Raw genomic sequence first — 24,076 nt, forward strand, 5'->3', positions numbered from 1 at the left:
CGTGAATGACTCTATAACCAGACTGAATTTCATGTAGAAGATTGTGATTAATAAGGTAAATCATAGGGGAATCACAAATACATTTGTGTTTTTAAGCAGTTTTAAAACAGCATAGAAAATGGATTTTGGCCTGACATTATTCACATCATCTTATATGGGCTTAATGTAAACTGGTATGACCTTGGTTAGGGACCGTCCATAAATGACGTCATGCACATAGGCGGGAGGGGGGGTCACACATTTGTGACGATGTGTGATGAGGGGAAGGAATTTGTTTAAAAAATGTGTGACGAGGGGGGTAGGGGTAAAAAAATCGGCCAAAATTGCGTGATGTCATTTATGGATGGCCCCTTATCACATCTTTAATCTTTGGGTTCTGTTATTTTGTATGCACTAAATGTATTGCAAAAATCTAATTGTTAAACATATTAGCCATTTCTTCAGATTCACTAATTGATTTATCATGTAATTTGAGATTTTGACACTCATCTTTTCTTCTTTCCTGTCCCCAAGTCATTACAATTTTCTGGAAAGCTTAATGCTCAATGTCATGTTTTTCCCTGCCTTGTAAGCTTGCTTACCTTTTTCTTATTACATTTTTCTCTATTCTTATTCTAATACCTTCATTCAGTCTCCTCATATTGCATTCACGATTGCCGGTGTGGCTAGTTCATGCTGGTGGTCATGCTATTTTCTGTGAGTTTTGACAGGAGCAGGTTTGTTGACAGCATCAAAGAAAATCTCTGACCATATATATTGGCTAAGACTTAAATCATATTCCATGTCTCGTCATGTAGATCATTTACAAAACTTTTTGTGATCACAATGTTTAAAAGACTATAGAGTATGGTTTTGTGATGTTCACTTTAGTTGTTGACTCTCCATTTTTGTTCCTTTCTTGTGTCGCTGTAGGCTTTAATGCCATTTTTCAGCACAAGATAGGCTATACATGGTGGCCAGTATAACTGGTGTAGAAAGAACCCTGGAAAACCCCAGGAAGAACCACCGACCCATGAGAAGCTACTGGCAAGCTTTTTCATTTACCAACATTAACTGAGCCTGAGACTCGAACCCACGCAGACAGGTGAGATGGCAGTGGTCCGTAATGGTGAGCACTTTAGACCACTCAGCCACTCGGGGCTTTGTTGTGAAGCATGCTTAGTTTTCACAAACTCCTAAACATTGAGCTCTGAATCCAGACTTAGGCCAATTACCTTCTATGCTGTAATTGTTCACATAACTAAACTGAATGAAATCTTGCTGTCACACTGTAGCCAGAGTGGACAGCAAAAGAGATGGCAACTCTAATGTGCAGTGTTGCAACTCAATAATATAAATTTCAAAAACAACACAAATGTTCATAAATCTTTTATCGCATTGTCAAAAAATTGTTTAGCATTATTTCAGTCCATTAGAGAATTTAGTTGGTTTTGATAAATGTAAGCAATATCATCTGTCATCCACAATGAGTGTGTGTAATCTGGCCACCCAAGGGCAGAGCTGAATGATGAGTCACATGGCCATATTATGTAGTGCATGAAAGAGCTAATATGAAAATTACCATAATGTACTCACTTGTAAGTTGAGTCCAACTGCAAACAACATAGACTCTGATCTGCCAATGCATAATTGTTCTGCTGATGCATTATGTGATGGCAGATCTGGGTCTGTGCAGTTTGCAGTTGGACTTAAGAGAGTATATACAGTATTGGTATGTGGTGAGATCCACTGTTTGGAGGGCATTCAAAGGTATAAAGATACTACTAGATACATTGGTAGATATGCTATTTGTAGAGCTAAGTAATGTGTACTGTTTTAGCTAAAAATTAACTTCAGCTCCTCTTTGCTAGCCAAAGGTTATCAATTCATTTCTTTGCAACAAAACTCCTTCAGCTAGGCTGTTAAAATTATTGTTTATGTTCACTTTATCATCAGCAACATTGGAATAAAAATTATCCTTATCAGAAACGGAAGAGTCCATTGTGTAATTTAGATTCATTCTAGAAGCAAAGGCAGCTGAAACACATTTACAAGTTAAATTATTATACTCAGAAAAAAGTTTGTGTTGAATAATAAGAGTATTTATTTTCATTAGTCCTGCTATCTAAGTTGTCCACAACAACTTCTAAAAAGGTAATTCTATCCTTACTGTAACTGGCAATAGAGTGCATGGGCACAGTTGGATGTGGTATTATTATGTGGTATTATTACTTTATTCCTGAGTTTCGGATTCGGCTAATGTGGGTATGTGAGAGAGCTCGCCAGTGGCTTCACGTGGGTCGGTGGTTCTTTCTGGGGTTTTCCCGAGTTCTTCCTCCACCATTAATACTGGCCGCCATGTATAGCCTATCGTGTGCTGAAAAATGGCGTTAAACCCAACAACAACAACAACTTTATTCCTATTGTTGCAAGTGAGCCTTGTTGTTATGGTCAGCAGTGCAGCAGTACCAATAATTAAAATGTCCGTATCTACAGTCCAGTTTAGTCTGCTAAAATTTGCCACATAATCCATGTCCAATTTATTGATATGCCATGGAGCTGTCCAAAATTCATATAGTGTGGATGACAGAGTTCTTCGAGACAGTTGGTCTGCCCCAAAATCAATGGATGTAAGGTCACTTCTAGATGAAGCTCATGACTTTGTCAATGTCCTAGGCCGGCCATTACTTCACCATATATGAGAATGGCATCCATCTCTAAACAACATCTAATTCTTATATCCTGTCACCACTGCTGCTAGGCTTCTTATGCATTCATTTATATCCCAGATGTCACAATCCTTTGAGTTTTTAATGCCTGTTATGCATTCATTTACATCCCAGATGTCACAGTCCTTTGAGTTTTTAATGCCTGTTATGCATTCATTTACATCCCAGTTGTCACAGTCCTTTGAGTTTTTAATGCCTGTTATGCATTCATTTATATCCCAGATGTCACAGTCCTTTGAGATTTTAATGTCTGTTGTATTGATATCTGATTTATTTCCTCAAATAGTTAGTTTTATGACTGCCTCTACTAAAATTGTTGCCATGAATGTAATTGATTACATGTACAGCTGTAAAGTTGTCAAGTCAAACTGTTCGATCACATTCTTAATGGTTTTCACCTGATGCAGAATGTTCCATTTGTTACTAGTAGTAGTAATACATGTATTACTTTAGGTTTGCCAAGAATGGAACTAGTCATCAAATTATTCCAGCACATGGTTTGTGTGCATTTTTAGTGCTCTGGTTCCATTTTCTTTAGTTTTACTGCTGTGTAAAATCTTATGAAACAGAGACCCAATCTTGAAGTCCTGTAGCTGAGAAAAAAGATGTAGAACTTGATGAAGCCTCATTGAAAAGTCCACAATTTATTACTAACAAACTCAGCGTGATGGAAATTTTGAACATTTGTAGAAAAACCTCGGATTATTCCAGTGTGAAATTCCTATGGTTATAACTCTCGTTTCTAGACTAGTAAATGTTTAGGCTTTATTCATTGATCCTATTCTGCTGATAATATGGATAATTCTGTTCAGTCATTGCCAGACATACCTACCTACCTACCTACCTGACCTACTCAGTATAGTACCATTTTAAGCAATGCAATAAAAACAATGTAATAATATCCACTGGTGCATTATGGAAGGTTTTCATACAGACACTGAGCTTTGAGTGTAGAAAGTAAGACACTGTGGCCATATATGTTGAGCAGTACCCATGATGAATACATCAGTCAAGTTTCATGACTGGACATACAGCTGTCTTAGAGTAACTGAAATTGAAAAACTTAACATTAACTCCTATGCCAACAGCATCAGAAAAGTGATGCTGACAGCAAGAAGTTTTAAGAAACTAATAGATAGGTGTTCCAGAAGGATCAATTTTTTAGCCTTACTCTTTCTGCTAGTACATCAATGGTTTATAATATCATATTGATCTATCCACCACTAACATGTTTGCAGCAGACACAACATTATATAGCAAAAGATCAATTGGCCCTGTGTTTGGCAATAAATTAAATCAGGACTTGGGTAAAGTATAACTGCCCTGAGCCCCGTTTTATGAACAAAATTGCAGCCAAGTCAAAAGCCATGATGATAGATAATTGAACCAAAGTAAAAGCAGAGAAAGATGTCTTCAAAATAATGTTAAAAGGAATAGATATTGAACAGTCTGAAAATGAAAAACAACTTGGCATCCTGATTGACAGTATCTTAAGCTGGAGAATGCAAGGTGATATGGCAATTAAAAGAGCAAACTCACTGCTTTATCTCTTGAACAGAATAACATTTTATATCTCTCAAGAACATATAATAAAAATATTCTACATTGCCTATATCATGCCACATAAAGAATATTGCTGTTCTGTCTGGGGTAGTAGTGATAAAGAGAGTCTATGGAAATTTCAAAACAGAACAGCTAAGGTTATTCTTCATGCTAATGTTCAAAAGGGTTTACTAGCCTACAAATCCTTACATGGGTTGGCTTCCGATTATCATAAATGTAATTTTAAACTTTTGGAAAATGGATATATGTATGAACTAAGATCCATTTAAAATAACAATTTATGTTTACTGTAAGTCAAATTCAGAGCTTTATAAGAAGAGTTTTGCTTTTTGGATCCTAACTATGGAATTCCTTTCTACTGTTTATAAGGTCAGCTGACTTGTCCAAACATTTTAAGAAGCATCTCTTGGTCAACATGTACCAAAAAAATCATTTGTATGATTTTGTTTAATTACTTTTTTTAACAATTTTATTTTTTTTCATGTCCAAACTTGTAATGACATATGCAAGTTCACTACAAATCTTTGTATGAATGCTGTATGTATGCATCTTTAGTGCCTCATACATATTTTAGGGTAGTTGTGGATCAGTTATTTTGTTTCTGATGACAATGTTGTCTAAAGACACCACAGTTTGTAAGAACTGTACATCATATATATATAACTGTACAAGGTCTCATGGAAGATTGGTCACTTGACCAAATGAGCTTCTTCTTTAAATAAAGTCATTATTATTATTATTATTATTATTATTATTATTATTATTATTATTATTATTATTGTTCTTGAGGTATGTTTTGCAAGTGAGGCATGACATTTGTGATTGAAACTCACAGCAGTATCATTAGTGACATATTACATATTTTGGACTAGATGATTTTTGAATGAAATTGCAATGTTGATAAACATTTGTACAATGCATTCGCAGACATCATTAGCCGAGTTCCCATCCTTCCACATGTGGTTCATCCCAGTATCTTGGTACACTTTCCAATGTTGGGTAGACAGTGTTGATCAGACTCTGCTCATCTGTTTTGGCTGCCAGTTCTTTTCGTCACGTCTGAGCCAGATCAAATTGGACACTCCTTTATGCTGCCCTGCTCAATATCTGCACAGATGTTTCCTGTGCTCATCATCTTATTTCTTAAGCATTCTGAGCATCCACCAGGTCCATTCTGCATGAAACCCCTAGCACCCTTAACTTCAGCAGGAAGTTTTCCATTCTTTTGCTGAATGGCTTTTGACTAGTTCCTGATACATATCTGTTTTCCTTTCATATGCCTCTTTTATTTGTTATTTCCAAGGGCAGATCAGTTCCACCAGGATGATCCTCTTTGCAGTCTCGGGCCATATGATGATGTCTGGACAAAGTGATGTCTGCATAGTTTTTCCCTATCTACTCTTGTCTCCCATGACTTTGCTTCTTGGAATATTCCAGGAAGCTTTGTTGTTTGTTGCAAGTTTCTTTGTCACGCTTTAACAAATTGGATGAAAAGGGCACCTGACCTCCGTGGGTTCTGGACTTTATTGTTTTCTGTCCAACACATCTGCCATATAACCCAAGACTTTGTCATGTCTCCATCTATATTGCCCTTGGACCAGGGCAACCTGACATGTAAAACAATAGCCTTCATATACTAAGATACATTTAAATTGTAGTCTGCAGAGAAAAGGGTAAAAATAATATCCTGGATGTTGTCATACAAACTTATCATGTTTTGAACAGGTGTAACATTTTTGGTACTATCCCCTATGCAGATTCCAATTATTTGTCTCCATTTACAAAGAAAAAGTTTGGACTTGTTTTGTTCGCTAATTGGGGTGGGGGGGATTTAAGTAAATACTTCCAGAAATTCATGTCATTCTTATTCTATTTTTAGAGTGACACCTGCTGGTGTAGGTCTAGACAACTGAAGCCCCAAACTGGGTCAAGATTTTTTCAAATGTTAACCACTTTCTTTTGTCATTTTTATTGGTTTTGTTGACACTTTTAATATCAGACCCATGACCTTTGGATTATGAGTTGGATGCTTTACCACAGCTCCTTTTGAGGCTCATAGTACTTGGTTACCTGTATGAAGTTATATTTTTTATTATTTGATATAAAGTAACTTGTTGTATAGGTTTGAGTTACAAATTAACATTTCTGATTCATTAATCTTTCTACATGTATAATTATTAATGTCAGCAAATCAGGAAACAAAAGACATTTCATTGTTATTATACGCTGGTGACAAAACAGCAAAATTAATTCCCTAAGGTGTCATATGTCAAGAAATTTAATTGGTTTCAGTTAAATCAGGCTTAGAAATTTTATTGATGTTTTTCTATTTTTGGTAGCTTTAAATTTTCTGATGTGAAACAGTTATGGATCTAACAGACATACAGAGTAAAGTACAAATTCATTTGAACTATTATTGATTGTGTACCATATATATTCCAACAGTTGCAATATACATCATTTTATATCATCATTTTATATCTCCTTGTACAGGTTATTTTCGTATTTGAATAATAATGATATGTAAGTGAAGGGGGAAAAAAGGCCCACAATTGGTATTGTAAATGTTAATATTCAGAATGGTTTGTTTTTTGATCTGTGTACAGACAGTAGGTCTTTCACATGATTGAGTTATGAGGAGGTGCATGCCAGTCTGTATTGTAGTTGAACATTAAAGTAGCTGAATCCAGTTAGCTTAACTAGATTGGTTCCATTTTATAAAGTGATGATAATGCTCCTTCACAATGATGAAATTATGAGATGCTAACCAGCCTGCTTTAGACTGACTAATGACAAGTGTATCCAATTAGCAGAAAACATGGAGAATAAATTTGATGTGGCCCTCTCCCAGGTAGAGTGGCCGAGTGGTCTAAAGCGCTCTTCGTTACGGATCACTGCCATCTCACCTCTGTCTGCGGCGGTTCGAGTCTAAGATTCAGCCAATGTGGGTATGTGAGAAAGCTTGCCAGTAGCTTCTCATGGGTCAGTGGTTCTTTCCGGGGTTTTCCTGGGTTCTTCCTCCACCATTAATACTGGCGGCCATGTATAGCCTATCATGTGCTGAAAAATGGCGTTAAACCCCACAACAACAACAACAACTCCCTGGTAGAATTATCAGCAGACACAGAAAAACGAAAGTATGAAGTTAAAACTGCAGATGTTTATAGCATAACTGTCAGAACAATTTATTTTGTTAAGCAAGGCCACGTTGGGGCTAATCAGAAACCTAAAACAAGGTGCATTCGGGTTATCACTTTTCTTATGTACCTGTTGGTTATTGTTAGCAAGAGCTCTCACCAGCAGTGTAAATGCATAGAGCCAAATCAAGGGAGATAATATCTGGACACATTATCTCTACATAGTCTTTTACGACTGACTGGGGTGGGGGCAAGGAGTTTCTTTGTAAGCAGGGTTTGTTTCTTTTTACTGCAAGAAATTTTGTTCTTTTAGCTAATATATTGGATATAGTAGATTCTTTTCTTCATTAAATCGGAGCAAAAATATTTTGTTCAAGATAATTGATGGCTGGTATTTGTTTTTATAAGAATCCCAATCCCCATTTTTTTGCAGGTTAAATGTTTGGTCACTTGGCAGTAAATCTGGAAAAATCTATGGTAGTAAACTTTACTGGAAAAGCAGATTTTAACTTACACATCTTGTTACTTACCCATGCATACTCATTTATAAGTTGGATAGAACTGCAAACTGTATAGACCTAGATTTGCACAGTGCATCAGTAGAGCTGGATTTTGCAGTTTGTTTGGAGTAATCAGTTGAATGGACCCTGATCTGCTGGTGCATTTTTTTCCCACTAGAAAGAATTCAGACTTTTACATGTTTTCTTTCTGTGTTTGTAGCTATGCAATATGTATACAAATATGCAAATAGTAGATGGCCACAAGGATGATTGGTTCTATGTATAATAATATTTATAAGTTACTGCATTTGTATGGAAAAATATGAATGCGTTTTTTGGATGGAAATACTGCACAACCTTGGGAGTGCAGTATATCCATCCGGCAAAACAAGTACATGTTTTCCCATACAAATGCAGTAAACTTTTTATTATATGCTCATTTTCTTATTCTACCTAAGGCTTAATTATATAAACAAAAATTCACTACGCGAAACAAAGTAACTGAATGTATGCCATATTCCAAACTAAATACACAAGGGCAGATTCATTATTACACAACAACAACATTATTACTGTGCACATAACTCCGCCCAGATAAATTTGAACTGAGTCATGCTAGACATAACTTTCAAAAGAAAATGGCGTTTTGGTCTACTTAAAATTGAAATTTGGAGTCATACTGTGAACGAATGTGCATTGCAACAACTTTTCCATTTGATCTGGAATGAATAGATTTTGGTATTTTTATCATTTCTACGAAATTTCGTGATTATGGACTGGATTTATGTGCCAATTCTACATGAAGTAGATCGGATTTCATTGGCGACGGAGCAGCATATTGACATCTGCAATTGTGTTTCTGTTCTGCCATTGAATGTTTGAAATTATTATGTGGGGAAAATATTAAGACTTTCAGTTGCAATTATCAAAAAGATGCTATGGAATATAATGTTTATTTCATTTTGAGTGCAGTAAGGAGGATGTAATTGCACTTGGAATTTAGTTGAAATTACAGTATAATTTCAAAATGTGTAATCAAGCTTGTGAACCCATGACATGGCTTAATGTAATTTGGATTCGCAGAACTAAGTACATTTTGAGGAAATTCAGGATGTAAAACTGTAAGTATATTTTTTGCCATTCTTGTTACCAGCTAAAGAAGACATTTTATGCCTTGTCACTTGCATGTTATTTGTAAGGACCTTGTCTGGCATCTACTGTATAACTAGCCTAAATCCGAAACATTGTATCAAAAAAGTTAACATGGAAAGTGCCAAAACAGCTGGTATGTGGCAGTCCACAAAACATCTGCTTTAGTTCATTCAGTTGGTTTACTTCATCCGCAGACAATTAAAATAAGTCAAAAGTGATGGCGTTTGTGTCCATTATTTGTTTACAATAGAAAGTAGTTCCTTTATTCATGTGAGTTAAATATGAATTGCACGCGAGTTCAATATCGTAAAATATTGCACGATTCTGACAATGTAAAGTTAATGGAGACAAAAAATGGGCATATAATAAACACCATTACTCGAAGTTATGTTGCATACCACACTTGGGTTCTGTCTTCAGGGTCAAGGTCATGCCTTAAGATTTTATGTTTTCACCACACTGTTCCATAACATTAAAGCTATTTGAGATTAAGGAATGAAACTTTGTAAACTTGTACATCATCACTAGAAGGTGCGATTTGTTTCAAAGTGTACTTTCCATCTTCAGCATCAAGACCACAGCTCAGTATTTTCTGTTTATATCACTCGTTCCAATCTGTTACATAACTTTAAAGCCATCTGAAATTTGGGGGTTAAACTTGGTATACGTATACATCACTGCTGAAGGTGTGTCACATTTGGGTTGCTATCATGAAGGTCACAGTCACAGTTCAGTATATCAAGTTTTCCATCTGTTTAAGATTAAAGCCCCAATGCCACCATTACCTGCGTAAAGTCATATATGCCAAATCATCTGAATAATGCTGAATCTGGAAATTGGTCCTAAACATCGTTGGGTTCCATTAAATCCAGATAATATCAAGGTTTCTTCACATTATGAGCCATATAATTTCCCACAAACAGAGCAACTCTTCCTATTGTTATATGTGTACAAATTAATCTGATGTTGATCGACAACATCCATGGGTCAACTGGTTTCAGTAGAAAGCTGGAACACAAGATTTGATGATGTCACTGTTGTAAACATAAGAAGCCAAGACCGTGTTATGTCTGATACAGTAGGTTATCCTTTTGTGATTCACAATTCTCATTTTGCAATTGATGTAGTATTTGTACTAGCATTTATAAGTAATTTTTCTTAAATGCTCATCTGATTTTCAAGTCCTCGTCCTACACTTATCAATTATAATGAAACGGCTGGGTTTGTCTTAAGCACAAGTTCACTATTCAAAATGACCCAGTTTTCCAGCTGATTACCAGTTTTAACCCAAGTTTTATTTTTATCTAATGCACACTTTTTTGTCTTAAATCCACTTACAACAATTGGGCTTGTCTCCAATTCCTCTGAAATCAGTTTTCTGCCACACGTGACTGTTGTTGCTACATTAGTCACTAACGGATTGTTGAGTGTATCACACCACTACTTTTGGAGCACTCCCAAAAAATAATGGAATTATGAGCAACTTTGGTGACTGAATTAAGGGATAGCACTTCTTAGTTTTAAACTGAATATCTGAACATCATTTGAACCTTACATTATGATTATTTTAAAGAATGGTTTATGTCAGATAGCATTTTAAATAATTCATCTCCTTCTTTCCAAACTTAAGTTAGATTGGAAGAATGGCGAAATTTAGGAAAAATGATGGCATGGGGGCTTTAAGGGATAAAACTTGGTATACTTGAACATTATCATTAGAAAATTGTTCAAGATCAAGGTCACAGGTCAGGATTGTGTGTTTTCATCATTGTATAGCTTCCATTCCACATCTTTAAAGCTGCTTGAGGTTAAGGAATGAAACTTCACATACTTTTGCATCATGATTTAAAAGTGTATCACAATCAGTTGATGGTCTAATCGTCAATGTCAAGGTCACTGCTCACTATTTTAAGTTTTTCATCATTTTTTTGTCTGCTCCATAACTTTGGACGATGTATTGCTTTGCATGTTTTGGGTCTTGCTCTCAAGGTTAATTATTTAGGGCATTATTTTGCTTGTGAATTCAATCATAAACACTTTTTGGGGGATGAATGATGGTACACTTATGCTTCTCAGTTTCATGCATGTATGCCAGTCAAGGTTTTACCTTCTAGGTCAAGATCACTGTTAGACTTTTTATCCCATTTCTGCACATTTCTTCTAATGCCTTTTGAAATAGGGCAATGAAGCTTGGTTCTTTCAATGCGTAGTAACTTTACAGCTGTATCTAAAAGATCAGAACTTGATTTCATTATTGTGAACTTTTGTGTCCCCCCCCCCCCATGGTAGGCATGGTGACAAAATTTACAAAATTTGCTTCTTCTTTCAGACTTTGGATCTAGCCACTGCTGGCAATAATCTTTCTACTTCAGAATGTTAGATTTTCTAACTATCCATGAATGAAAGAAAGACATTGCTCATACAACATTGAAAAAATCCATGAGTATGAGAGGTCACCTTGAGATCTTGAATTTGAAAAGTTTGGTTTTATCCTTGACATGTCATTGAATATTTCTAAGTGAATACAATATACTGAAATGGAATAATTAGCACTGAATTAATTACATATTTTCAAGAATTTGTTTTAAAATAAAATGGGATAAAATTGGGTGGTATCACACAGCACAGTTAATTAAAGCATCACACGACAATGGTAGTTACCAAGTAGCTTATGGAGATAACATATGGAGATGATTCAATTTTAATAAGACAAATTGCTCATTGAGAACTGCTTAGAAAGTTCTTTGAGAAAAATAACTATAGGGAAGCTAGAGTAAAGTTGTAGACCAAATTTTTGAACCATTGAAATATTAGGGACACATTGATTAGCTAGATTTCCTGTCTGGTCATTTTTCGTTGACAAAAAATCATGAATATCTTAAACAAAGATCAAAATACAAAAGAAAACTGAAACGGAAGAATCCATTGATAAACAAACACACTATCATTTGTTCATCAGTCAACCCATTTTCATTGGACTTGAATCCTTTTGGTTGCCATCTATACTCAGGTACAAGTCCAACCCAACTGCAAACATCAATCTTGATATGTTATCACATAGCGCACTTTCATATCAGGGTCCATGTTGTTTGCTGTACTAATTATTCATAGCAAATTGCAGTCATAGATTGTTTGATGGCAGATCTGGGTCTGTGCAGTTCACAGTTGGACTTACGAGTACATATGGTACATCATCTAAAAGAGCACAACCAATGAATGTAAAGAGCGGTTGACCCATGTTCAACCAATAGCCATTTCAGCAAATCTTTTCAATATTACTGAAAGCAAGAAAGCAATCAATCATTATGAAGACTTGGACTTGTGACTAAAGCAGTGTAGAAAATACATGCCTGTGATATTTTCCAAGCATATGAGGCTGAGGTATGGTAAACGATGGTATGAGGTATGGTATGAGGCTGAGGTATGGTAAACTATGGTATGAGGTATGGTATGAGGCTGAGGTATGGTAAACTATGGTATGAGGTATGGTATGAGGCTGAGGTATGGTAAACTATGGTATGAGGTATGGTATGAGGCTGAGGTATGGTAAACTATTATGTTAGCATTTACTTTTCAGGTTTTTGTTAGCACTACTTGCCATAGACCAGAAATGCTTATGGGATATTACGTTTCCTGTTGTCTGTCTGTTAGCACATGTTTGTTATTGCTACTCCTCCTGAACTACTGAAAGGATTGCTATGAAACTTTACACACACACATTCACCCTATAGCCTAGTTGGTCCAGATGACATTGGTGCAGCTTGCACTTACAAACTGGCCAACACAGTGGTCATCTTGAAAATCTTGTTTCTGCCACTCCTCCTTAATGGATAATCATATCATCATGAGTGTTTTGCTAAAACATCTTCTTATCATATCTAGTTAGACTTAAATGAAAATGGCACTTATGTGACAATCATTATGACAACCATGGCAGCTATTGTGAAAATTTTATTGCTGAATGGACAGTCTTATCATCATGGGGTTTTTACTAAACTCCTTTTTATGATGTCTAGTTGGTGCTGATCTGATGACCAACTTGTCATTGCTACTCCTACAAAATGGATGGTCATATTATAATGGAGTAATCACTAAAAGACTTCCTTTGATGTCTAGTTATTCCTAAGTATAATTGATCATATGGCATCCATTATGGCTGACACAGCAGCCAAACTTTACAATCTTGTTATAGCTACTCCTGTTACATGGATGGTCATATTAATATGAGATTTTCGATAAATGATTTCTTTTGATGTCTAGCTGGTACTAAATAATAATGGTACCAATTTGAATTCTAACATGGCCACAACAGCAGCCATCTTGAAAATCTTATCACATTTCCTCCTGAACAGAAAGTTATATTAACATGGAGTGTTAACAAAAAGACTTCACATGACGTCCAGTTTGTCTTAAATGAACAGGGCGCCAGTCTTACATCCAATATGGCCACCACACAGTGGCCATCTTGAAAATCTTGCTATCAATACTCTTTCTGAATCGATGTCATATTGACATGAGATTTTCAGCAAAAGACTTCGATGCCTACATGGTCCTACATGAAAATGGTGCTGGTCTGGGGTCTGATATGGCTTCCACAGTGGCCATCTTGAAAATCTTTTCACTATGTCTCCTGACTGAATGGTCATATTGTCATGGGGTTTTCACCAAAAGGCTTAGCACTACTCCAGTGGCCTATTGGTTAGTCCATCCATCTCGGATGCAGGAAGTCATGGGTCCAAACCCCGGCCAAGTCATAACAAAGACTTAGAAAAATGGTACTAACAGCTGCCTCACTAGTTGATCATCATTAAGAGGTTAATGTTAGGACTGGTCTGCCTGTAATATGTGACTGGGTGGGACATCATGCTACATGTCTGTGGCATGATGCCCCAGTGCTAGACATCACTATAAACTGCCACACTGCAGTCATCATAACGATATGACTGAAAAATTGTTAAAGCCACATTAAAAATCCAAAGCACACACACACACACAAAGGATTATAATATTGTTGATCTCAAATTAAAATGGTGCTAATCAAATATGTGGCCATCTTGAAAATCTTGTTTTAGCTGCTTTTCTCACAGTGGAAGCCATTTTAAGACGCTGTTTTCATCAGAAGAGTTGTTATGGTATTTACTTGATCAAAATGACTAACCCTCAATATGACCACCATGGTGGCTATCTTGAAAACATTGTTATCTTTACTCCCAAATAGAAGGCTATTTCAACAGAGGGTTTCGGGGGCCCAGAGTGGCTGAGTGATCTAAAACGCTCACTGTTACTGATCACTGCCATCTGACCTCTGTCTGCGTAGGTTCGAGTCTCGGGCTTGGCCAACGTGGTAAGTGGGAAAACTTGCCAGTAATTTCTCGTGGGTCAGTGATTTTTTCCAGGGTTTTCCCAGGTTCTTCCTCCACCAGGTATACTGGCTGCCGTGTATATCCTATCTTGTGCTGAAAAATTGCGTTAAACCCTATTACAAAAAACAATAACAACAACAGAGGGTAAAACAACAACAACAACAGAGGGTTTCACCAATTGACTTATTATAATGTTAGTTGGTCCTAAATGAAAATAGTGCCACTCATATATCCAGTATGGTTGCCATGATAGCCGTCATGACAATCTTGTCACTACTCCTTTTGACTGAATGATCATGATCATTATGACATTGCATTTGACCAGAAAACTAATAATGATGTCTCTAGTTTGTCTCAAATGAAAATGGTACCAAGATGACATCCAAAATATCTACCACAACAGCTAATTTGAAAATCTTGTTATTACTGAAAAATATCAGAGGTGGTATCATGACTTATCAGTTAAAAGGAAGAAATATTCTTATCTTGAATTCCTGAAAATTCATTTTGCCTACTAGATTGTCAGCTCTTCAGTGGACTCATGTTTTTTTTTGTTCCTTATTTCTTTCATGTACATCAGTATGAAATAATAATGATAATACTTGTACTTCGGTAAGCATTTACCAGACACAAACAAGTTACAGATTGCTTACTATAATAATTGTAATGATGTTTATTTAGTGTATCCATATGATATTTAAACCTTTCTCAAAGCAGGAGCTTGTGAAAAAAAAATTGACAGTACATATATGATATTTCTAAAACAGCCTTAAGATGATTTTTTTTTTTCATTTGAGAGAGATTCTTGCAAAATAGATACAACATAAATTATTAGTTTCAGGGGAATTTCCAGTTTTTCTCATTGTTTTGGTCAGGTTTCCGAGTCTGTATCAGGGACTGTGACCATTAGGGAAATGTCACATTTTATAAGATACTTTTCTTGGCTTGGCAGTTACGTATCACATTTCATTCAGTTTACTATGCATCTCATTAAATATGAGCACAAAAGGGCCACAGCTTTGGCACTTATGATTTTGAAGTCCTTATAAAGTATGAGCAAGTAAATTGAGCAGAAGAAATTTATGTTTCAGTGAGACATTGGTCTTATTGTGTGAAATTGCCCAAATTTCTGAATGATTTATTCTCACTGTTTGAGCCATCACATGTATGAAAACAAACAGCAACAACATAAACAAGTGTTGGTAGTAATTTCAGATAATATTTTATTCATGTTTTTCCACACTGATTCTCTCATTGTCAGCCTGTTTGGGCGTATGCTGGCTGGTTTTGCTTATATTTTGTCTAATAAGAGAAGACTAAGGACTTGTGCCATTTTGCAGTGATCTCCCCAACATTTTGCTTGCAGCATAAAATGTACCAATATATCAGTCCGATGATGGAATGTTTTTAATACACATACTGCTTGTTCCGAATTCTGCCCTTTAGAAAAAAATTGTTTACTTTAATTTATAAGGATGTTCAACAGTTTGAAATGATAAAATCTGTATCTGCTAAACAATGCAGTTGACTAAGGGCAAAGTCCTTTATTTTCAGTCGACTAAGGGCAAAGTCCTTTATTTTCAGTCGACTAAGGGCAAAGTCCTTTATTTTCATTTTAGTCAGAGAATGTCAAGTACTCTGAGTGTATACTGTTGTGGAAACTGTTTTAGTCAGATGACAGTAAAGTAAATAAAACTTAATTTAGATATCCAATGTTGTAAATTCACTTTCATCCATGTGGTACTTACTAATTTTCATAAATGCATGGTTTTATAAAGCATGAATTCAAATATGTAGTGTGAAATATATCTTGCAAAAATGCCATTTTTGTCATGTTGCCATTCAGAGTCAAGTATAAATGAAATTAAATACTGTGAATTCACTAATTTTTATGGAGTACTCATTTTTTGTGTATTTTTAAAACTGATTAAAGATTCAGGAAAAAGATTGACTTGAACCCCTTCCCCAATCAACAAATTAAAGTACTGTAGTGTATATACTTTTATATAGGCTGGCTCCAACTGCAAACAGCATACCATCAGACAATATGCTGTTAGGTCAGGATCTCTGCATTTTATTAGGAGTAATCAGTAGATCAAACAACATAAACTTTGATCTGCCTGTTCTGTATGCAATGGCAGATCTGGACTCATAAGGGTTACAGTTGGATCCAACTAATGTCCACTAGCATATCAATGAAAATGTCCTCTTTCATAAAGCCACAAAATTAAATACCAGGGAAAATACTGTAAATATAATTCCCATTTTTTTTAACATCCCTGTCCTTCTTCAGTATTATTTGTATGCATGACCCTTTATGGATTCTTTGCTTGTAAATCCATTTTTATGGGAATAGATGTGAATCACCACGATAAAGCCTTTTTAAAGCAGTAGTTAATTATGTGCTCTCAATAATACCAGAAGTGACTCAATGACCTGATAATGAATCAGTGGTTTGCTCATCACATGTTCTGTATTTGCTATAGTCATTATGTAATCATGAAGAATTGATTAGGGTATTCACTGGGTCTATCAGTGTCTGCGATCTAGATGTATTGATGGATGAAAACATTAGTCATCTACCTTAAGGCATTGGTTGTAAATGATTCCTACTACAGACATCATGTTAAAATTTTGAAGGCTTCTGGAAGCTCCTAGTCTAACCATAGCCCTAATAATTTTTAACTTTTTATATCCTACAGTTCATCATTACACCATCAATCTATAAATTTACTTTTTTACCCATAATGTTTTATGTACAGAAACTTTGTGTTTAGCTTTTTGCAAATAATTTTACTTAGGAATTTGCGGGAAAAAAATGTTATTTAACATTTGTTTACCTTTAATTATTGATATACCCCAAAGTAATAAATGATATTTTTAAAAAATGTGCAAAAAATTACAATCAACAGGGTAGAAAAGGAGTGATCAGGGGAACTATTTTTTATGAATTTTAAAAGTACAGTATCACTTTAAAAGTCAAAGCATAGTGGAACCTAGATGTTTGAATTGACTGTTGGGTACTTTTAAGTTCTTATCTCTGTTGGTCATAGACCAGAAGAGCTTATGGGATGGTTTGTTGTCCATTGACCATCATCAGTCCATCTGTGAGTACATGTTTGTTATCTCAGCTCTTGCTAATCTACTCGCAGGATTGCTTTGAAACTTTACCTACACATTGAGCGCATGGTCTAGATGGTCCTAAAATGAAAAAATGGGACCAATCGGATGTCCAATAAACCACCAGTGGCCGTTTTGAAAATCTTGTCATCTCTTCTTCTAAATGGATGATCATATCAACATGGATTTTCACTAAAAAATGTATTGTGGTTGTCTAGTTGACCTTAAGTGGAAATGATGTTGATCTAATAGCCATTATGGCTGTCACAGTGGCCATTTTGAAAATCTTGTCATTGCTACTCCTCTTGAATGGATCGTCATATCAGTATGGGGTTTTCACTGAATGGATGGTCATATCAATAAGGGGTTTTCACTGAATGGATGGTCATATCAATATGGGGTTTTCACTGAATGGATGGTCATATGAGTATGGGGTTTTCACTGAATGGATGGTCATATGGTCATATCAATATGGGGTTTTCACTTAACACTTCTTGTGATGTCTAGTTAGTCTTGAATAGAAATCATGCTGATCTGATGTAAAACATGGCCATTGTGACAGCCATCTTGAAAATCTTGCTATGGCTACTCAACAAAAAAGTTATCACGGGAGATGTTTATGATGTCTAGTTGGTTCTAAATGAAAATGGTGCCAATCTGATCTCCAATACCTCTGCCACATTGGCCTTTTTGAAGATTATATTATCGCTAATCCTTCTGAATGATAAGTAATATTGTGGGATTTTTAACATATGACTTCTTATGATGCGTAGTAGGCCCAAAATGAAAATGGTTGCAATATAATATCCAATATGGCCACCACAACAACCATCTTGAATGTATTATCACATCTGCTGAATGGATGGTCATATTCACATGGGTTTTTAATGAACAATTTCTTATGCTGTGTAATTGGTCTTAATTGTGCCGTTTAGACATTCGATGTACCTGACACAGTGGTCATCTTGAAAATCTTACCACTTTCTCCTGAACAAATGGTCATAACAGCATGTGGTTTTCACTGAAAGAACTGTTAGGATGTCTAAATGATTGTAAATGAAAATGGTGACAGTCTGACTCATAATATCACAGCCACAAAATTCATATTGAAAATCATGTAGAGTATCAGTCCATTTGAGTGACTATTGTTTAGGCTGGAAGTCAAGAGAATGATTTACAAAGGAATCAAGCAAGTTATGAAAGGATTGGAGATTTTGATGTTTGAATTACTTGTGCAAATGAAATGTACACAGGTATATTCAAATGACTGACTGAAGTTTTGTTTGGAGCAGCAGAGCTTATGGGATGTGTTTTATTTGTCTTTAGTTATGATGTCACATGTTTCTTATAACTGTTCCTCCTAGGCAACTTGGAGGATTGCCACACAACTAGTTGGGCCTAAATGAAAATGGTGCCACTTAGACATCCAGTATGGCTGTTGCAGCATTCGTCTTAAAAATATTGTTTTATCTACTGCTGTTGGATTTATGATCTTTACAATATCCATGTGTTTTCACTAGATACTTCTTTTGATGTCAGGTTTGTCCTGAATGAAATTGGTACTGATCTGATTCCATTATGGCCATTATGTCAGCCTTCTTGAAAATTTTGTTATCACTACTTCTCCTGAATGGAAAGTCATATTGATATATTGTTTTCACCAGAAGGCTTTTCGTGATGTTGAATTTGGCCACCATGTCATGCATCTTGATTTTTTTTTATTGTTACTAAAAAGTCATAGAAACTCATATTGAAGTGAGGTTTTCATCAGAAGACTTCTGATGATGCCTTTTTGGTCCTAAATTAAAATGGTGCCAAGATGACAACCAATATGTCCAGTACACCATCCAGTTTGAAAATCTTGTTATCAGTAAATAATATCAAAGATTGTTTCAGCACTCAGCAGTTAAAAGGAAGAAATGGTTTTATCTTGAATTCTGGGAAATTCTTTCCAGCTAGTAGAGCACCAGTCCCTTCAGGGGACTCTTTCACTGTAAAAATTTGTGCTGTTTTTGCTTTAAATTTATAATTTCATATTGCCAAAATGTGCAACTGTGAAATCTGACTTGAGGAATCTCAACAATGGGCACCTGTCAGTAAAAGCCAATTTAAATGATTTACTATGTAAATATATGACCTTGAGCAACCATGTGCAAATGTAACCAGTGAGCATTATATTTTAACACTATGATGAACAATCATAAGACCAGATATGATCACTACAGGCCTTGATTTAATCATTTGTAACATTTGCTGAGTAGAGTCAACAGGCAGAGTGCAGATTGTTCTCAACAAAGGTACACAAACAAGATGATGACAACTAGTTGAGCCTGGTTACTGGTTGTATTAAATGCAACACTAACTTTTAGTAATGAGGTAAAAAGAATGATAATTGGTACATCACAGAGGGCATTTCAGGATGACCAAAAATCATGCTCATAGAATGACTACAGCCCTAAAATTTATATAGCTTTCAAGGCTTGGACCAGGAATTTACAGAGTTATGGCCACTCCCCACATTTTTGAATTTCCCCTGTCCATGACGGAACTGCTTTGCTTAAATAATTCCACCATTCTTATTCTACATTTGCTTCATTGATGCCAAAGGTGCAAAATATATACATACAAAATATACAATTATTTAGCATAATTTGAAATTTGGCATACATGTATGATAACTTAGATAAAGATAATTTGGAAAATGTTATCCACTTTGAAGACCATAAGGTATTAAGTGTGATTATTTTAATTCAAATTCTTGATTTTTGAATTTGTATATTCATTAAATTTGTAATTATAAATGACCCATAGTTTAGGTGTAAAAAAAATGTTTGGTAAAATTTTGGGCTGCAGTCATTCTCATATGGTTCATTGAGAAATTCCCTTTACATAACTGCTTGGCTTGTCGAGCACCATTGTACAGGTAGAGGCCTCTTATTGAGATTTAGAGGAGTGCATTCAATGATCACAGGTGTGGACTATGTAGAAATCAAAATAGTCTTGTAAAAAACCTGCCACTGATTTTTTTGGGTCAAAATCTTTATATTATTTTGCAATTGTAGTGTGATTGGCAACAAAAGCAAAGTGCAGAAAGGGTGAAAGTGTTGTCAAAGAACCTTTGAAATACTGTCTGATACCAAAGTGATTGGTATTGAGAGAAAAACCTTTAAAGAAACTTGTTACATATCGATAGTTGATTGTCTAAAGTGTTTTCTGAAATTTGGTTTCCTATCATCCAGTTAAAAATGGCATCATTACAAAATCTCAACATTTTTGCATTACATGAAACACTTGAAAACAAAAGCTTAAAAAGTTTGAATTATGAAATTATTTTGCAATACAAAATCGGAAGGAAGGGATGATGAAATTGGAAGGTGTATGCATATACAAAAGATCGAGAGAACCTCAGATTTAAGAGTTTTCATTATGCAGAATATTTTTTGGCACATTGAAATGCTTAATTGTCATTAATTCTTATAGTTGGGTAAATTTCAAATGATATGTGCTTGCATAAGAAACACCTTGTAAAATTGTGCAAAATCTTGTCATTCACTAATTTTTGCAGAATCCTTAAAAAATTTATAATGTTTTGACACCTGAGGAAAATATATCTTTCATGAGAAATGTGCCAATCAGAATAAAGCTCCTATTGTGACAAAAAGTAAATTTTGGAAAATTGAGTTTTCTGTTTTTTTCTTCAGATCGTTGCTTGAAACTTTAAAATGTCTCATAATTTTAGACACAATATAAATAGCTTGTTATATTTAATCTAAGAAAAAAAATTATACACATTCTGTGAGTAAAAGAAAATGTTTTCTTTCTTCCAATCTACCTACTGACCTAAAAAATTTAGATTCTGCAATGGATCTTCCCAAGGTGTGTTATAAAGACATCAATTATACCTAGTTAACCCAGTTCAATTTGGTATGTAAATTAGCAAAAGATAATGTAAAATGGTAACAGAGATGGATCACAAGATTCAGGAATATTTACACATTATATCCTGTTTACTTTTCATATCTGAAACTAAAATCATTTCGGAGCCCCTTCTTTGGAGTGAGAGATAACTGTTTTTCAGTGAATTGGTCATGGTAAACTGTTCTGAGATTTAAGCAAAACACCATAACCTATGCATGATTTCATAACCAAGCATGGAAAACAGCAAAATTTAAAAGGGTTAGTGCTGAAAAAACAAGAACAGTCACAACAAAAAATTATAATGTCATAATAATAATAATAATAATAATAATATTAAGCTAAACCTATTTCTGATTGCATCCACTACCTTTATTTTCATTCTCTCTAACCCCTATGTGGGTCCCAGAGTTGCTGAAATTTATGTTGACATCTCCACCCAACATGTATCATACAGTTTTGTGAGTCATTCACATGCAAGTACAAAAAACTGCAGAAAAATGTCCATATTTTGAATGACGTTTAACATATACCCATAAGTTATATGCTAGTGTGTCCTCCTGAAATGGGCAGATTGAATGGTAATAAAATAAACCAATCAAATTTTTTGGTTTTTAGTGAAACTGAGGTTGGTTGCTATGTGGTGGTTTTCTGCAAAATCTTGTTTATAAAGCATTATTTTTTATACATCAGTTACTCTTTTATTTGCAAGAGGATTTTGGCATTTGATTGGCCATAAATAACATTAATATCAGCAATATGAGATTTGATGTCCCGTTATTTTGCCATGTGACTTTAGAAGTACCACAATTGACAGAAAAATATGTGTATTATATTTTATTGACAAATTCTGTAGTAATACTTTTACAAATAAAAGTATATCAAAAGCTGTGATATTGCTCCTGAGAAATCATAGTTGGTTATCATATTGACATGCTTTTTAAACAAACCCAGAAATGTTACTCTAATGTCAGAGTTTGAAAAAAAACCCATTAAATTGTGTGTTGAAAATTGATTGACTTTTTTCAGTTTTAAGCTTGAGACATTTTTGCTGTAGTTGTTGACATAAAGCAATTTTAGCCATTTATTTCATTGATAAAGTCAAGCATATAAAATGTCAAAGCAATATTCACAGCAAATTAAGTGTTTAAAGGAATTGAAATGATTGCAAAAAAATGACTTTGTTTTCAAGATTATTGAATTAGGCATGCTTGTACAGATCATTATATATGGTTGGTAGCCATTTTGTTGAGTGTTAACTTGACATCAAGGAATTTTATCAGCTTCCAAGATCAGTTCCTAAACATTTCAATGATTCAGCAGCCTGACATGATTGACTAAATGTGCTAAATCTGGATGTGGCTGTGTGAGACTGAATGTGAAATTCACTACACAAACATTTTATTGCAATCAACATGGCATGGGATGATTTAATAACAGAATTATGCTTTGTTGAATCCCTGAAAAAAAAGCTTATGTGACGAATTCAAAATTATGGAATGAGAGCTGGTAAAAACTTAATTTTCTTTTCACTACTTTCTCTTTCTTTTTATTTGCATCAGTTGCAGAGCATCACATAAGGTTCACTATGACATTTCCCATTACAAGTTTTGGCTGCTATCACGCAGGTCTGCAAGTAGCAAGGTTTGTAATAGTGGTGTTTTTCTTTTCTTCTCTGAGTTCTTTTATTCAGCAAGGCTTGGATAAAGTGTTTACTTTCATGTGGGCTTCAACCCACCATCTAAATTCCATGACCGATTATTGCAGGATTCACACCAATCGATAAAATCATGCAGAGTAATTTACTGAATATTGCATGCCCTACTTTCATTTTATGTTAATTCCATCCCCTTTTGACAATATTCCCCATTTTTTTCCATATGAGACAGAAATTTCGTCCATTATTGACCCTGCCTGTTTCTGCATTATTCAGAGCTAACCAACCTAAACCTACAGTATGGATCACTTAACCATGGACGCTTGCAATGTTTAAGAAAGATGTTTATTTTGCACTTGTATTGTCACTATACTTCCCTCACAGGTGCTTTGAGGATTCTGCTCTTGTAAAATCAATGCATAAAATAAAGCTTGAAATAACACAATTATGATGACATTGATATGACAGCACGTTACCTTTCATCTTCACTCACTTAAAAGTTGACTAAAACTGCAAACAACAAAACCCTGTTCTGCCATAGCACAATGCACCTGCAGATCAGGGTCTGTGTTTGTTCTTTTGATTACTCCTATCAAACTGCACAGACCTAGATCTGCCAGTGCATTGTGCAATGGCAGGTCTGCGTATGTGCAGTTTGCAGTTGGACTAAACTTCCAAGAAAGTATATATGGAAAGTGTGTTTTAGTGCTCTGAAGTCTGGGAGAAATTGGATGTAAAAGGTTGTGGGTGCAATGTCTGTCTCATTAAATAATGAAAACAGAGTAATACTTGTACAGTTTTATTCATCCCAATAACAGTCTTGTTAAAGGTAATGATAAAGTAAAAAAAAATAACTTTGAAAGTCTAAATTGATTTATCATCTGTAGACTGGCCATGCTGACTTTGCATTCTTGAAAACCATGAACTCAATCATTTTGTCTTACTGGAAAAATTAACAACA

At 35.0% G+C, this 24,076-nt stretch overlaps 1 protein-coding gene across 8 annotated transcripts in view; it reads left to right on the plus strand.

Annotated features, from left to right (window-relative positions):
- Nucleotides 1-24,076, plus strand: part of LOC149805917 (uncharacterized) — a 142,542-nt gene that overhangs the window by 60,789 nt on the left and 57,677 nt on the right. The window contains exon 1 of one of the 8 annotated variants that reach the window (XM_089950695.1): nucleotides 12,421-12,441. The exons of 5 other annotated variants lie outside the window; for them this stretch is intronic. The gene's annotated coding sequence lies outside the window, so the exon portion shown is untranslated. Of the gene's footprint in view, nucleotides 1-12,420; nucleotides 12,442-22,916; nucleotides 22,968-23,042; nucleotides 23,103-24,076 lie in introns of those variants that run through there. 2 more of the 8 variants (XM_089950694.1, XM_089950693.1) reach the window with 2 other exon arrangements.

Source organism: Sinohyriopsis cumingii, chromosome 2, assembly GCF_028554795.1.
Source record: "Sinohyriopsis cumingii isolate HCF-2022 chromosome 2, ASM2855479v2, whole genome shotgun sequence".
NCBI lineage: Eukaryota > Metazoa > Mollusca > Bivalvia > Unionida > Unionidae > Sinohyriopsis > Sinohyriopsis cumingii.